General features: G+C 34.1%; 1 protein-coding gene across 2 annotated transcripts in view; it reads right to left on the bottom strand.

Moving 5' to 3' along the window:
• LOC118191337 (DNA excision repair protein ERCC-8-like) overlaps positions 1-17,296 on the bottom strand; it is a 53,140-nt gene that overhangs the window by 18,948 nt on the left and 16,896 nt on the right. The window lies entirely within an intron of this gene.

The raw sequence follows: 17,296 nt of genomic DNA, 5'->3' as shown, positions 1-17,296 counted from the left end.
CTTTTACAAGAAACTGATAGCCAAAAGCATATTATTGCCTATATTATCAAAAGCCTCTCAAAGCTGAGAAGAAATTATTGTAATACCCAAAAAGAGCTGTTAGTCTTTTGGGTTAGAGCTGTTAAGGCAGTAGAGCATTTCCATCGTTATCTCTACGGCTGGAAGTTCTCGTCACACACTAACCATTTATTAAGTTGGCTACTTAATTTTGAAAATCTGGAGAGTCAAGTAATTAAATGGATACAGCAGCTACAGAAATATGACCCGGAAATTCGACATCGCAAAGGAACTTGGTATTTCATTAATAATGCAATTTCAAGAAGACCTGGTGCAGAAAAGTTAAAACATTGCTCGAAAGCCAAGAAAAAGTATAGCTTTGAAGCCCCAGTGATCAGACAAATTAACTCTATAACATCAGAGATTGATCTCTGGGATAGTGAAGGATTAGAAAGGCCAAAATGAAAGATACTGAATTGAAACCATTAATAGAATTAATTGAAAATGGAAGTGAAAAACTCAGCTGATCAGAAAAAGTATTCTTTAATCTGCTGAAAAAAAAAAATATTTGGCTTTACAGGATTCCCACCACTTACGAAAAGAAATTTTCTACAGCAGAAGGGAAGCTAATGACAAAAGTGCTTAAATGCCAGAAATTTTAAATGACAGTTAATCTAACTGAGATCTTGAGTCCCTTGTTTTCTGTCAGAATTTCACAGTAGGCTGATGCAAATCATTTTGATGTAATGAAGACATTACATAAAATTTTTGAATATTTCTGTTGAGACAAATCCAAAGCAGACGTAGAAAAATGGCGCAAATCCCGTCATGTGCGTGAAGCTCAAAAAGTCCAGCAGACACGTAAGTGAGGAATATTAACAGTGCTACAATATAGGAGCACTATCTGAAAATATTATTCTGATATTCTCACACATTTACCACATAAAACTAAACTATCAAGTACATCCTAGTCGTCATGGACTGCTTTAGTAAATGGCCAGAAATATATGCCATTCATAATCAAGAAGCTTCAACTGCTGCAGAAGTTCTACCTGAAAACTCCATTTTATGATTTAGAATGCCTCTTCTTATTCACTCTGACTAATGAAATAAGTTTCACACCTGTCATTTTTAACATATTAAGCACCATCTGTACTCAAATATACATAATATATGTATTTGAAATGCCAATTTTGTTGGTTTGGATAATGTGACATGCATTAAGATTCAGCCACATGTATTTTAAAGAAAAATTTTTCTTATATATAATTGAACGAAATGGTTTTAATGATACATAAAACCAGTGGTACAAAATTTAATCACATGGACCTTATGTATTCAAATTATATAAAAATAATTATATATATAAAAATAATTATGGCCTAAAAACAGAGATAACTATTAATTTTATATTTTATGAATACATTACATAATACACCATTATGTATATCATATGTTAATCAAATGGCCAAAAACAAACACTTTTTCATGGTGGTACTCTACATAGTAAAGGATTACTAAAATTCTTTATATACAAAAAATTCAAACAACTGAGGATGTAAAGCACATCCTCAGTTGGTTGGCATATTACAATTTTGGCGAAAGATTGGTCTAATTCTAAATGAAGTCAAATACTTCAACAATCTACAAAAATAATCATTTTATTTACAAAGCAACCTGGATTGCATCGATGGTTCACTGCTAACTAACTACGTCACAAGCTAACTAACATTCTTTTTCCGAAGCGAAGCGCCCTCTAACGGCGATACATAAATCATTTGGGGGATTTTTCCACACTCCCCACCTGATAATTTTTGCAAAAATTATCACTATTTCAGCATACAAATAATAAAAATGTAAGAAAGCAACTTATATATCAAGTACATTCAACTGATGTAAATATAAACTGCAAAAGCAAATTCTGTAAAATAAACAAATATAGTTAACTGCATCAACTCAAATGTTACTCAATACATAAATATTAATTCAAATCACAAACAGTAAATTATTAGTAATAACTAAACTAATTATCTAAAATTAATGTTAGTGAACATGAAATATAAGAAATAAAATTAAAAGGTTACAAATTTAGTTCATTTTCAGTCTGATAGTTCAAGGGGGTATATCAATTGCACAGGTCTCTTAAAGTCCCCTTTTTTAGTTTTTACCACACATGATCGTACAAGACCATCACAACCCCTTTGAAGACGAATTACTCGACCTAAATCCCAGAGGAACTTAGATTTAGTTGTTCCTTCAAGTAAAACTACATCACCAATTTTAAGATTTTTCTTGGCTTCTGGTGTACCGAAGAAGTGAGCATTTCTTAATTCAAGAAGATACTAATTTTTCCATTTTTTCCAGAACTGTTTTATAAGTGTTGTCTGATATTGTTTTCGTTTTATTAGACTCTTTCTTGTTGGAGAGTTATTCAGGATCTCAGCAAAGTTATACGGATATTCATCCTTATGTCCGATCAATAGAAAATCAGCCGGTGCAAGCGGTTCAGGTTCATGTAAATCGTTGTAATCGTAGGTCAAAGTATCAGGTTCTGTGTTCCTCCTTACTTGCTTAGGGAACATCAACTGTCCTGACTCGGAACAGGAAGCTTACTAAAGCTATGTTCAATAAATTTGGGAAGTAGACAATATACACAGGAAGGGTATACGAAACCCTTTATTTTTCTCTCTTTACAATGATTTCCGGACTTTGGAATACAGAGAGCAACCACTTGTGGTCTGAACGTAAGTAAACTCTAACTAAACTAACTTTAGATGATTCAAACAAGTGCCTAACTCCAAGATTGGCCGTATATTAACAAAAAGCCGTATGTAGTACAGAGAACTGCTAACACTACGATACGTTTAAAATTATCAAGAGGATTAAACCTCTGGCCTTGAAGGCAACCAGCAACTGAGTAAAACTACTATGGCAAGCGGCCTGCTTCTAATAGCTCCTTCCTCTCTCTTGCTTGGCAAAAAGCCACAACTTAAGTACTTGGCGTTCGCAAGACAAATTTGCATAAATAAGTTAAAGCTTTTAATTCTGGCCGGAAGTAGAAAATAAGAAGTGATAGTAAAGATTTAAAACAAAATAAACGTTAGTAAAACTTAAGATCCTTACAAAAGGACGTCTATTCACAATATTTTCGACCTCTGTCAACACAGTCATAAATTCTTCAAAATTCAGTTGAGCTCTGCATAATATCTTTTTCAACGGTTCCTTTATGGTTTTCATAAGGCGTTCATAAAAAGCTCCCCACCATGGAGCAAGCTCGACAATAAATTTCCAAGTCAAGCCTTCATTTGCTAGAAAATTTTGAAAGTCTGTACCTTTAATTATGCTGTAAAAATACTGTAAATCTTTGGCAGCATATTTGAAAGTTTTCGCGTTGTCTGAATAAAAGGTGCGACAGTTTCCTCTTCTCGAAATGAAACGTCTGAGAGCCAAAATGAATTTGTTTGCAGACATATTGGAAATGAGTTCTAGATGTAACGCTCGTGTAACAGCGCAATACGATGTATGATACGAATAAACAATACGATGTATGATTTCTGAATGTCGTTTCCAGACTTGATGTAAACTGGACCTGTGAAATCCACGCCTGTAACATAGAAAGGTGGAGTTTCAACAATTCGATCTTTAGGTAACTGAGCCGTCATTTGTTTCGCTGGTTTTACTGCATATTTCCGACAAATTAAACAGTTCTTTAAGACTTTCTTTACTAACTGACGGCTTTTAGGAATCCAAAATTTCTGTCGTAGTTTGGCTAAAGTTGCTGCAACTCCCGCATGCAGAACGTTTTTATGTTCCCTTTTTACAATTAATTCAGTAAATTTGGAATCTTTAGGAAGAAGAACTGGATGCTTCTCGTCAACCGTATATTCGGTTTCTTCTAATCTTCCCTTAATTCGAAGAATTTTATTTTCATCAAGAAAAGGTGCCAAGCTGAATATATCAGAGCTTCGAGAAATTGACTTGTTAAGATTGAAGAGCCTTGATTTCAGGTGTGAAGAAATCCATCTGGGCTTTACGAACACAAAATATTTCAGTGTTCTGAATTTCAGAAGCACTTAATGTTCCACTATTAGCAGGCAGTTTTCTTGCCTTAGCAACGAAACGTCTAATCCATGCCATAATTCTGAGACATTTCAGCACATTACTGAATTTTGTTATATCCAATAGTTGATCATCTCTTTTCACAACAATGTCATAAACAGATATTTTACTACAGAGTTCTAGTTGTTTATCGTTTCCCACGTCAAACTTCGGTTGAACTGGCCAGTCTATACGTTTGTTTTGTAACCATTCTGGTCCAAATCACCAAAGTGAACAATTTCTTAAATTAGCAACAGTAGTTCCTCGTGATATGAAGTCGGAGGGGTTATCTTTCCCACAGCAATAATGCCAATTATTGCTTTCAGTTAGTTTCTGAATTTCATAAAGTCTGTTTCTGATGAAAGATTTAAATCTTTCAGGAGATCCATGAATCCGAAAATACGTTATTTGAGAATCAGTCCCCAGTGGAAGGGAATTACTTCGTATTTTAAACATTTTACGATTTTATCACTCAATCTAGCGGATAAAAGCTCCAATCTAGGAAGTGTAAGGGATTTCAGAGGTGCAACTCTACTCTTGGAAGTAACAAAAACTGTTTGAAAAGTTCCATTGTTTAAAACTATTCTCAGATATACCATGCATCCATAAGCTTTCAAACTAGCATCAGAAAAGCTATTTAGTTCTATTTGTTTCACATCTGCATCTAATATTCCTTCTAAATAGTAGCGGGGAATTCTGAGGTGGTTCAGTTCTTCAATTTCTTCGTACCAGGCTTTCCATTTATAACTAAGATCAGGTGGCAGTTGATTGTCCCAATCAATTTTGGCAGACCAGATTTCCTGAATCAGACACTTTATTCTTATAGTGAAAGGGCCATAAAATCCGACAGGATCAAAAATACGACCTGCGGTTTGCAATAGAAAATGTTTTGAGTTGATTGATGAGAAAATGAAATTTGTCAAGTGCTGAGTGTCAAAATAAAAATTATCATTATCCGTATCCCAGTTAATTCCTAACACTTTGATCGGGACAACTTTAGGAGATTCTTGCATCGAAAATTCTTTGTGATGCCAAATATCTCTGAGTTCTTTGGAATTAGTATGCCACTTATGTAGTGACATACTAGCTTCATTGAAAATGTTCACTATTTCTAAACTTGTTTTCAGGGCTTGTTCCAAATTTTGTTGACCACCAATAATGTCATCAACATACAGGCAGTTGTTTAAGAGTTCTACTGTTTCAGGATATATTTCTGAATATTTTTTAAGGTGATGCTTAATAGTAGCAGGTAGGAGAAAGGGACTAGATTTTACTCCAAACAAAACTCTTGTAAATCTAAAGATTTTCAAGCTCTCATTGTTATCATCAGGATCATCTTTTCAAAAGAATCGTGTAACGTCCCTGTCTTCTTCATTTAACTCTATCTGTAAGAATGTCTTGTGTAATGTCCGCTGTAAAGGCTATCGAATTTTGTCTAAATTTTATCAATGAATTAAAAATATAAGGATATAGGTTCCTTCCAGTATATAAACAATCATTTAAAGAGAGTGTTTTTGGTTTATGGGCTGAAGCATCATAAACTATTCTTAGTTTGTTTGTTGCTCTATCATTTCTGATGACTGCTCTATGAGGTAAATAAAATAGGGTTTTATCATTTTGATTGTCTTCTTGAACTGGTTCAATAATATGTTTTAACTCGTAATCCTTTAAAACCTCTGTGTATTGAACAAACAAAGAGTTATCAATTTTAAATTTGTTACTCAGTTCCTTAAATCTTTCAAGTGCTATATCCCTATTATCTTCCATTAAATGTTTTGAATTTGGTTTCCAAGGTAATTTTACTTGGTATCTACAGTTCTTATACTTGATATCAGATTTGAAAGATTTCATAATTTCTAAATCAACAGTTTTGTCGTTTTGAGTATCACTTACCAAACCTAAGTTTTCTAGCTTCCAAAACTGTTGTAACTGATCTGATATCAAGTTTTAATTTACTATTACTTTCATAGTTAATAATTCACTATGATCATTATTTACTTTACGCTGCAAAAACCACCCAAATAAAGATTCTGTGGCTACTACATTTCTTGAAATTCTTTTAATTTTACCAGTAATTATAGAATAGTAGAAATCTACCTCTATGAGAATATCAATTTTGTCACTTTTTCTACAACAATCTGCTAATTGTAAATTTTGTAAAATTTTATTTTTCTTAGCAAAGTTCAAATCTGGAGGGGAGATAACAGTATTGGATATATTTTCGGTTTCAAGAAGCTCAATATATATATTAAGATTAGGATCGCTAACATTTTTTAGTTTTGCTCTAACAACATTAAAGGTTTTTTCTAATGCAGTTTTATCACCAAAGGAATAAACAGAAAGTGATTCTTTTCTAACAATTGGAAGTTCCATTTTAGTAGATATATCTTTAGTTATGAAAGATCTCATTGAGCCATTATCAAAAAGAATTCTGACATTTTCAGATTTATCATTATTTCGGATCAATGCAGAAGCCGTTTGTAATAATATTTTATTAGATCTATTTTCATCGGAATTATATGACGAAACAGTGGAAATAACGCTCGAATCCGGCGTTTTCTTTTCAGGTTTTTCATTATCTTTTTTCTGATGGAATGAATAACAAATGGCTTTCGAGTGTTTATTAAAGCAGAAGGCACAGTTTATTTTTTGTTTACAATTTTGAATCCGGTGAAATTGACCCAAACATAAAAAACACCATGATTCACGTTTTAAAATCTCTTTTTTCTTTTCTACACTTAAAATTTTGCAATCCGCATATTTACGATTTGTGTTCCCGCAGAACAGACACTGCGATTCGGATGACGCCGCTAATAACTCAACTGTAGACGGCTTGCTCGTTATGGCTGGAGAATGTTTGTGTTTGAAGGGCAAATGCTTTTCCAATCGCGAATATTTCTCTCTAGAGTTATAATTAACAGAAGCCGCATGTTCTCTACTGAATACTTCGTTCCTCAAAAAGGCTAAGAGACCTTTTAAATCCGAATTTTTGTCTTTAATTTTTCGGCCATAATCAAAAACGAATTCATTAGGAAGTAATTTTAAAATTAAAGGCGTCAACAGATTTCCGTAGGTATCAGAGTCTATTTTTAATGCTTCAAGATTTCTTATCTGTACTTCGGCGTGATCGAGAAGTTTTCTTAATCCGTTTATATCATTAGGATTTCTAACAGGTGAAGTACTTAAGAGTTGTCCTGAATGTGAATTAATTAAGATGTTTGTTTGACCAAATCTGGAACGTAACAGTTCAATAGCAGCTTCGTAATTATTTTCGATGAGAGTGAAACCAGAAATAGCTTTGGCGGCTGAGCCACCAAGAAAGCTTTTTAAGTAAATTAATTTTTCTATTTTTGATAAATTTGGATTTTTATCAATCGCATTTTCAAACTGACCTATGAATTCTAACCAATCCGAAGGATCACCATAAAATTTAGAGATGGTTAATTTTGGAAGACGAGTGAATTTGTTACTTTCGTTTTGGGATTCTCTAACGGTTTCATTAGAAATGCCCCTACTTGCATTGTCCGAATTTTCTAGCTTATTCAATTGTTTCAACTTTTTCTTTCCTCTAAACTGCCACACTTGAATTCTCTCTTCATATTCCAAAACGGATGAGATTTCAAGTTCGAATTCATCCTCTTCGACTTTTAATTCTCGCTCTATTTGAGTGTCTAAATTGCTCAAGGATTTTGATTTTTCGTTTAACTGGTCTAAAATTTCTTCTAATACATTTACATTTATACCTCTATCATCTTTACTCAGTTCGGTTTCAATTGTCTTTAATATCTTGGACACTCCGGTCCTCAATACCTTTTGTTTCGATTTCAGTTTAGCAATAAGATCTTCCATATTATATCAAAATAAAAAATACAGGCTTACCTTGGCTGTCTTCACATAAAATGATATCCAAAATTAAAAAACACAAACTTCTAAATTGGCCAAAGGTTCTCGGCAAAGATGCACCATTTGGCGAAAGATTGGTCTAATTCTAAATGAAGTCAAATACTTCAACAATCTACAAAAATAATCATTTTATTTACAAAGCAACCTGGATTGCATCGATGGTGCACTGCTAACTAACTACATCGCAAACTAAAAAACTAACATTCTTTTTCCGAAGCGAAGCGCCCTCTAACGGCGATACATAAATCATTTGGGGGATTTTTCCACAACAATTAAGTACAACAATGTTGAACCATCTCTCTCTATTCTTATCCTATATCTAGAAGGACTGAGACCATCCCACACACACAAAAAAAAAAAAAAAAACTGCTTTATTCCAGTTAATGTACACGACTGTCATTCATGACAGCACTGGTTTTTCTCCAACACAAATTATTTTGGGCTATGATCTTCGGTAACCATGTGACTTGCTCTTCGGACAACTGCTGGAGATGCCTTCTTTGCCTGAGCGGTACATAGTACCTAGAATATCTGCAGCATGTTTAGAGGATGTACACTGTGCAAAAAAAAGGGACAGTTCTACATCTCCTGCTCTACTGGGCCAATTGATGAAATTCAACTTGCGTTTTTCATGTCTCGAAAGTGCAACATAGGATATGTATTAGATTTATATATAGAATTGTTTTAATATAGGTATTTTGACACAAAGTCAGACTTTTCTGAAATGACATGCCAATCGTTTTCTATATTTCGATTCTACGACTCAAATTATACCAACATATCCTCAATGTTAAATGAATTTGATATGTATTTATTAATATCCCTTTTTTTATTAAACTGACTTGATTCCTTCTTCCAAAATTCAAAATTTAGGCTTAATCCAAATATAATTGACATTTTTTTTTTATTTTAAAAATTTTTATTTTTAAATAATTTTTATATAAAAAATTTTTTCTATTATAAGCTCTAAAAAATTTAACATCATCTTAAAGTAGATGTATTTTTAAGCATATCTGCAAAAAATTGTACTTTTTTATTTAAATTTCCTAACATATATGTTAATTTACATTCTGACACGTTTTGAAATTTGGCGTATTTAATATAAACAATAATAACAAAAATGTGGTTTAAAAAGTTTGCTAAAGTTATTTGAAAGAATGAACAATGGACTTTTTTTCCCCTCTCGTGCATGAACGGAAAAAAAAAAAAAAAAAAAAAATAGTAGGTTACAATGAATTACAAAAGTCAGCAGGCTACAATGAATTAAGAAAAACTGACAAAAATACGGCAAGAAAATTTTTTTTAATTTCCCCATAAATGTCTCACCAAAAAATACAAAATTTAACATCTAGGCATAATTTAAGTCGTATAAGTGAAATATGGGAAAAAATTGATATGTTATTTCAGAAAAAGTCCAATTTTGTGTCAAAATACCTGTGTTAGAAGAATGCTATATATAAATCTAATATATATATTATAACGTTGCGCGCCTCCAACTTGCACGCAACCAAGAGGTGACTGTGAAAACTTGTATAAAAGATAGAGCCTTGTGAAGGGTTTAAGTCCCTTTTTATTCAACGTAATAAATTACAATTGCGTCCTCTTGACGCTTACAGACTGTGCCAACTTGGCAGTCAAATAAAAATAATAACCTGAAAAGAAAGTAAAGACAAGATTCTAACTACGAGGCTCTCTAAAATAACTAACTCACCGCGTTTTACAATACCGCTGCTAATTCAGCAGACTTGAAGCTCACTGGAACGATTACCACTACTTCCCGCCAAGCACATAGGCCGCAACGCGGGGTTCTTCAATTCTCGCTAACTACCTCCGCGCTCGTGCAGTAAGAATATCACACACCGAACTCGTTTCCTTCTATTTAAATCATAATACTTCCGCTGATAATTTGAATGCTTGCGCGTTCTACTAAAATTTACATATTCTGGCATTGGCAGTTCCAGGGGAAAGTAAGGCTTGACAGGAAAGATAGTTTAAACTTAAAATAAATGTTAGTTAAAATAAATATAAACCCTACATTTGCCGCTGCCAGAATTTGGAAAACTTGGAAGCAGGTCCTACAAACGACCTGTTGTAAGTTTCTCTAATTCTGAACTAACTGGCGAGAACCTCGTTTACACAAAAAAAAAAAAAAAAAAAAATCTTATGTAACCAATTGTATCTAAAATTTTGTTGATCGTTATAAAGCTCTCTTCTTACAGCAACTTTTCCTGGACTTCATCAATCAATCTTGGTCTTTCCTTCCAGCATCTGGAAGGAATAAGTATCAGTATCTTTCTACATACATTATAATTTACACTTTCTTGACACAATAAATTTTTGTTTTTAAACGATTCGTTTTTCTTAGTTATTGCTTACTTCACATTCATTCAATTTTTCAAGCATTAATTTAACTTTACCCTGGCTCTCCACCGTGTGTGGTGTCAAACGGGAATATTCGTGTTTTAGTCTTACAACACTTTCCCTAACCACCATGATTTGTTAGAATTCAACGACCAAATAGACACACCTTACTCGACATTCTACAACTCAATGAGCTACTTTAATATTCTTAAAAATTCAAATGTAGGTGGAGAACCTTACAAAACACATTCATTCTAACTTCCCCCTCATTCATCTTTAAACATGCAGGCTTTTGCTCTAAAGCATGACTTTACAGTTTAATACTTAAATTTTGACTTCATGGCTTTTAAGCATTCACTTTTAGCATCTACAATTTTATGCTTCTAGACTAAATTCTACTTTTACATAACCTTCAAGTATTTACATACATTTACAAATTTTTAATACATATGCTTTTTACAATTTACCATAAAATGAATAAGAGAAAATAAATTTTTACTTTACTCATTCTTCGCCAAGCTGGTGGCACTGAAAGTAAAATTCTTATTAATACAAGAATACGAAGTTATTTTTATCTCCGGCCAAATTTTGGCTTTAACATAACAGAATTAGTCTTTCGACCAACAGAAAATGCTTGTTTTTAGCTTTTACACTTAAAGAAAATAATACTTTTGCCTTAGCTAAATAAAGTAAAACAAAACTAAGTCTCAACCGAGACATATTGACTTTCGTCAAAACATAGAACTTCGTACTTATGCATAACATTTCGGAAGAAAAGAGAAAAAAAAAATTATAGAAGGTTTTAACTTATCTTTGAGTTTTCGATGCTTGAAACTCCGTCATCCGTTTTTGGCAAAATTGATCCCAAGTTAGAGGTTTCATGGATGTCAATCTTCTCCTTATTGATCTCCGAGTGTCGTCCACGTTGCTCTTTCTTTTGCGTCCTCTACACGCTGGCCTCTTGACAGAGTAATCGTCTGGTTGTTGGCCTTTGCGTTTCTGCCTGGGACGGCTGGTCTTGACGTCCTCCGGTCTGGAGTCCTTCTTGAATTTCTTCTGTTCCTCGTATTTTTGTGCCTCCTGCTGGCGTTTCAGTTTCCGAACCGGCGGCCTTGCTGGCACCTGACTCTGTGGCCGTGTGCGCGTTCTCCTTGATGTGTAATTTCTCCTGCTATCCTTTGTAGGTGGTGTTTTTCTCTTTACCACGGTTTCTTTACCCGGTGCATCTGTATTTTTGTTTTTCTTAAACGCTGGAGTTTGAAAATTATTTTTTCTTTTTGATACTGATGTCTGGGTTGTAGAAGTGCTAGGTCTCTCTTCAGTTCTCTGTTTCTTGGGTGGTGGAATAGTTGTTGTAGTCTCTGATTCTTCTACTTCGTTTAGACTTGAGTCCTGCAAGAAACTTTTAAGGATTTCAAAATCATTTGGATTATAGTATTTTTTCACCTGGTCGGGACTTGCTTTACAGATTTCCCCTCTCTCGTTTTTAAGACATAAGACTACCCCTTTGATTTCCTGAATTACATAGGGGCCTTCAAACTTTGGAGCTAGCTTTGCCATAAAATTGTCTGGGGCACTTGATAAAGAAAATTTCCGCTTCAATACTTTATCCCCAACTTTAAAATCTGCTTCACGGCGTTTTCTATCATAGTAAAGTTTCTGCCTATTTCTTGCCGTATCCGAGGTTTTAAGCGCCTGATCAATTAGCTTTTGCACATCTTGTTGTTTAAACTCCTGCTCTCTTTGTTGCACAAAGAATAATTTATCTAAAGGCGTAATTAATTTTCTGCCTAAAAATAATTCTGCTGGAGTTTTTCCCGTAGTATCATGATGTGCCGTTCTTAAAGCATAAGCTCATTCATTTATGTAGCCATCCCAGCGCTTGTGATGTGTGCTAACGTAACTGCGAATTATTTTTACAATGTTTTTATTAACTCTTTCTGCTATGTTAGCCTGTGGTCTATACGGAACCATTTTGATATGGCGTATGCCAAGTCCATTGCATATGTTTTCAAATATTTGACTAATGAATTGTTTTCCGTTATCGCTAATGACTTTTATCGGTGCACCGTATTTTAAAATGTATCTGTGTAAGAATGCATCTGCGACTGTTTTGGCTGACGCGCGTTTAGGTGGAACAATTTCTATCCATTTTGAAAAATGATCCACTATTACTAAAAGAAAACGATTTTTATTTAACTCGCTCTGGGGGAAGGGACCAAGGAGATCTACGCCTAAAATTTCATTCGGAAATGTAGCGCGAATGCTATTTACATACCCGGCCGGGCTGTAATTAATATCATTTATTAACTGACATTGATTGCAGGACCTGACATACGCCGTTACTATTTTGTATAATTGCGGGAAATATACCGCCTCGCGTACCCTTTTTATAGTCTTTCTGACCCCGAGGTGGCCCGCTGTTTTTTCTTCGTGCAACTCCTTCAAAATGCTTAATCGAAGCGAGGCTGGGATGACTGGCTTATACTCAAGATTTTCGTTTGTTGTTTTCGTATAGAATAATAAATTATCTATTATTTCATAGTTTTTTGCTCTATTTCTTATCGCATCGATATCTGTATGCTCAAAGCTTTCGGGGTCTTTCAAATAAGCATAGATATTTCCAAATTCAGGATCAGCTTTCAGTTCAGTAATAACCGTACCTCTAGAATCTAAAATTTTTGAAGTCAACACAGCGCATTTAAGTTCATTTCCTTCATCGTCCAGTTTTATACGAGAAAGTGCGTCAGCTACATTGTTTTCCTTACCCGGTTTATATTTTATTGTGATATTATATTCTTGGAGTTTTAAAGCCCATCTTATTAACCTGGGCGAGGTTTTTTCCCAAGTAAAGTCTACCAACAGCCGCATGATCCGAAAAGACTGTTACTGGCGACTTGCCGAAATAAACTCGAAATTTGTGTACAGCCATTAATACGGCTAATGTTTCTCTTTCTGTAGCTGTATAATTCCTTTGTGTCTGATTCAACGTTTTACTAAAAAAATGCCAGCGGATGGTTATTTTGCATAAGAACCGCGCCCACCGCATAGTCTGACGCATCTGCCGCAATTTCCAGGTTTTCGTCCCCCTCAGGGAATTTTAAAACAGGGGCATTAATAAGCGCTTCTTTTAATCTTTCAAAAGCTGTGTTAGCTTCCGCTGTCCACGTAAATTTACTCTTTTTTCTTTTGATTACTAAGAGTGGTTCAACAATATTAGCGAAATCTTTTATGAAAGATCGATAGTAAGAACATAGTCCAAGGAAAGACGAAAGTTTCTTGGCGGTACATCGCCAACCAGGACTTGTATAATTGGTAGCTGTGAGTTTTTTACGATGACCGTGTTTAAATGTCTATTTGAGGTTTTTTTAAAACTTCCGGGGTCTGGACCCTCCCTTTCACAGGCCCCTCTAGTCGTTTAAAGCTTTCCTTTCAATCTGTGTCTTCTGGGTACGCGGATGTTTATTTTCAAATTTTCTTTTTGGGCCTTGACCTTCGAGTTTCGATGCGTTAGCTTGATAGTTCTTTCCCCCATACGAGCGATTTCCATTTCTGGTTTCCTCCTTCCTTCGGGTACTTTGAGAATATGTTTCCCCTCTCGCTCTTTCCGCGATTCTGCGATTTTGAAACTTCACCGCCAATTCGAAGAGTTCCTGCAATGTTCTTGGGTTTCTAATTTCAAAGTAGTCTTGGACAGCGGGTAACAATCTTGGTAATATTATTTCAATTATCTCCGCATCGGGTTTTTTCCCATACAGCATATCCGTTAGCTTGATTTTTCGTAAAATAAAGTCCGTCAATTCTGCTGTATCCCGTTGATAGAAACTATATAGTTCGGCTTCCAGCCGTGCGCGATCTTTCACTATGGGTAAGGCCTTTACTAACGATTTTTTGAAATTTTCAAATGTATACGTCGGGCTTCCAAATTCACCTAGTAGAAATTTTCCTATGTTTTTCCACCATAGCGCGGCCTGTCCTCTTAGTGCTGATGTGGCGATGGCAACTTTTTGTCTTTCAGGCACAGGGTAGAGCTGAAAGTGGTTTTCTAGACCTTCTAAAAATACCGCCACCGAATTTTTTCCGTCGAAATGGACGTTTGGCTTGATTGATGCTCTCAAAGTCTGGACCAGGTATCCAAATCCTTCTAACTTAGTTGTCATTTCTTGGTGTTGTCCAGCGGCTTCCATCCAGTTTTCGGCCATTTCAGTTCGATAAGTGTTTGGGCGCCAATATAACGTTGCGCGCCTCCAACTTGCACGCAACCAAGAGGTGACTGTGAAAACTTGTATAAAAGATAGAGCCTTGTGAAGGGTTTAAGTCCCTTTTTATTCAACGTAATAAATTACAATTGCGTCCTCTTGACGCTTACAGACTGTGCCAACTTGGCAGTCAAATGAAAATAATAACCTGAAAAGAAAGTAAAGACAAGATTCTAACTACGAGGCTCTCTAAAATAACTAACTCACCGCGTTTTACAATACCGCTGCTAATTCAGCAGACTTGAAGCTCACTGGAACGATTACCACTACTTCCCGCCAAGCACATAGGCCGCAACGCGGGGTTCTTCAATTCTCGCTAACTACCTCCGCGCTCGCTAAGTAAGAATATCTCACCGAACTTGTTTCCTTCCTACTTAAATCAGAATACTTCCGCTGATAATTTGAATGCTTGCGCGTTCTTCTCAAATTTACATATTCTGGCATTGGCAGTTCCAGGGGAAAGTAAGGCCTGACAGGAAAGATAGTTTAAACTTAAAATAAATGTTAGTTAAAATAAATATAAACCCTACAATATATCCTAAGTCGCACTTTCGAGACATGAAAAGGCAATTTGAATTTCGTCAATTGGCCCAGTAGAATAGGGGATACAGAATTGTCCCCCTTTTTTTGTGCAGTGTATATCAGTACATCAGGTTAAGGATCAACACAATGACCAAGAGAATAAAGATAAGACATGATATTAAGTTTATGGAGAATAAATTCAAGGAAGGATTCCATTTGTTCATTGCCATTGTTCAAGAAATTTAACATAGATTTTAAAAATGCTACTTTATATTTGCATTTCAGCGCGCGCATTGTTCCCATATCCATAGGCTGAATGACAGACATACAGTTTGGAGGGAAGAATAATATGGATATATTATCTTTCACTAAACTGTCCATTATACATTAAATGTGCATGCGTAAAGCATACAAAAAAAAAAGTTTGTGGCTTTGAGGTTCAGATTATAGATCATTCCGGATAATGGACATCTGGATTAGTACCGTAGTAATGAAGTACTGTAGTAATGAAATTAGCTGTCCCATTCTTGGAGGTTACACAGGCTTGAAAGTGCAGGCCTTGAAAAAGGTGCAATGTTGCAAGTTTTTTTTTTAATATTTAAATCTTTTTTACTGCATTTATTTCTTTATTTGCTTTGTATACTCAGCAACTTTTTTTAATAAAGTGTTGCTTCTTACACGGAATAGTTGATCTTTCAATCTTTCATTTCTGACATTTGCAACATTTGAAGTGTAAAAATAGCTCTCGTTGAATGTGAGATAGCAAATGCCCTCTTTACGACCCCTGGCAGCCAAAATTTTCTGAAGTCCATGCTACACCAGACCTGTGCTCATGTTACACAGTATAAATATGACTTCAAGAGCTTAGAGGTTATTGTTACTTAATTATTATTCAGCCGTGAGATTGAGTAATAGGTGAACTGTGATTCAGAATTTCTTCTGTAAATGATTTTGGCAACTGATACTATTTCTCACATGCTAAGGAGGAACTGCTTAATATCTGCATTCTCCTTGAGCCAACTGCAGTTATTTATTACGCTATGAATAGTTAATTTTTTTTAATTGTTAATTTCTTTATCACTTCAAATTGCTGATGATGTAGAAAGATATCGATGAAAATGTAACCTGCAATAAAATGTCCACACTTCAAATTGCTGTAAGTGTGGTCTTCACAACCGATTGAAATTTTTCTTAAAAAAATTTAAAATACCATTTACAAAGAAAAATGAAAACACTATCTGGTTCAAGCAGGAAAAAGTGTAAATATGAATTTAAAGACGTTTTTTGATGTGTAAATTAGTAGAGAGAAATTTTATTGTGGTAAAATTCTAATATCTTTTTTACAAATACCACAATTTTACTGAATACCTTTTAATCAATTAATTTTTTCTAGTAAGTAAAATATGTATTATCATATTTACATTTTATACACTAGAAAAATATAAAACCATTCCCACGAGTTAAATGTTTTTAGCCAATTGCAAAATGAATAAAAATCATTGGGGGGCATAATGCATTTTTCTCTTTTCTCCCCCTTTTTTTTATTTTGATACTTCTACATCACAAAATATTTTAAAGGTATTCCCTATTTCTTTATTTTTTATTTAGCTGTTTCTTACTTATATATAATTTATTCTTAAAAGATATTTCTACCTTTTTTTTAATACGCTTAATAATCATGCTCTATAAATCTTAAGGCCACGGTAATTTTTTTACAAATTAAATTATTTAAATAAGAGAATAACCAAAACAAAATGAAAATGTCACAAAAATTTCATCTCATCAAAAGTTTAAGTTACAAAAAAATTACAAAAGGAAAAAAACTGCACAAATACAATAACCTGCATTATTTTGAACATAAGCTGCAAAAAGGTTTAAAAACAGGAAAACTATTTTAATGAATAATGATTGGCTTTGGATTTAAGAACTGAGTACGATTTAAATCTGGAAAATTACGCTAATATTAAAAATACTTATATATATTATTAACTGAATAGCAGTCTCAAATATTTTACGTCTGCATGAAATATTCACTAATATTTAAGCATTTTAAATAGAATAGATCAAAAACCTTAAGATTGTAATTTTTAGAGATAAAACTGAAATGAAAAAATTACGAAGTATCAAATATTAATTCCACTTCTTTTAGAATTATA

This window comes from Stegodyphus dumicola, chromosome 3, assembly GCF_044657685.1.
Source record: "Stegodyphus dumicola isolate Sdum_Otavi_A_Nest chromosome 3, ASM4465768v1".
NCBI lineage: Eukaryota > Metazoa > Arthropoda > Arachnida > Araneae > Eresidae > Stegodyphus > Stegodyphus dumicola.
The sequence above is the reverse complement of the archived record's forward strand: the minus strand, read 5'-3'. Positions and strand labels throughout refer to the sequence as shown.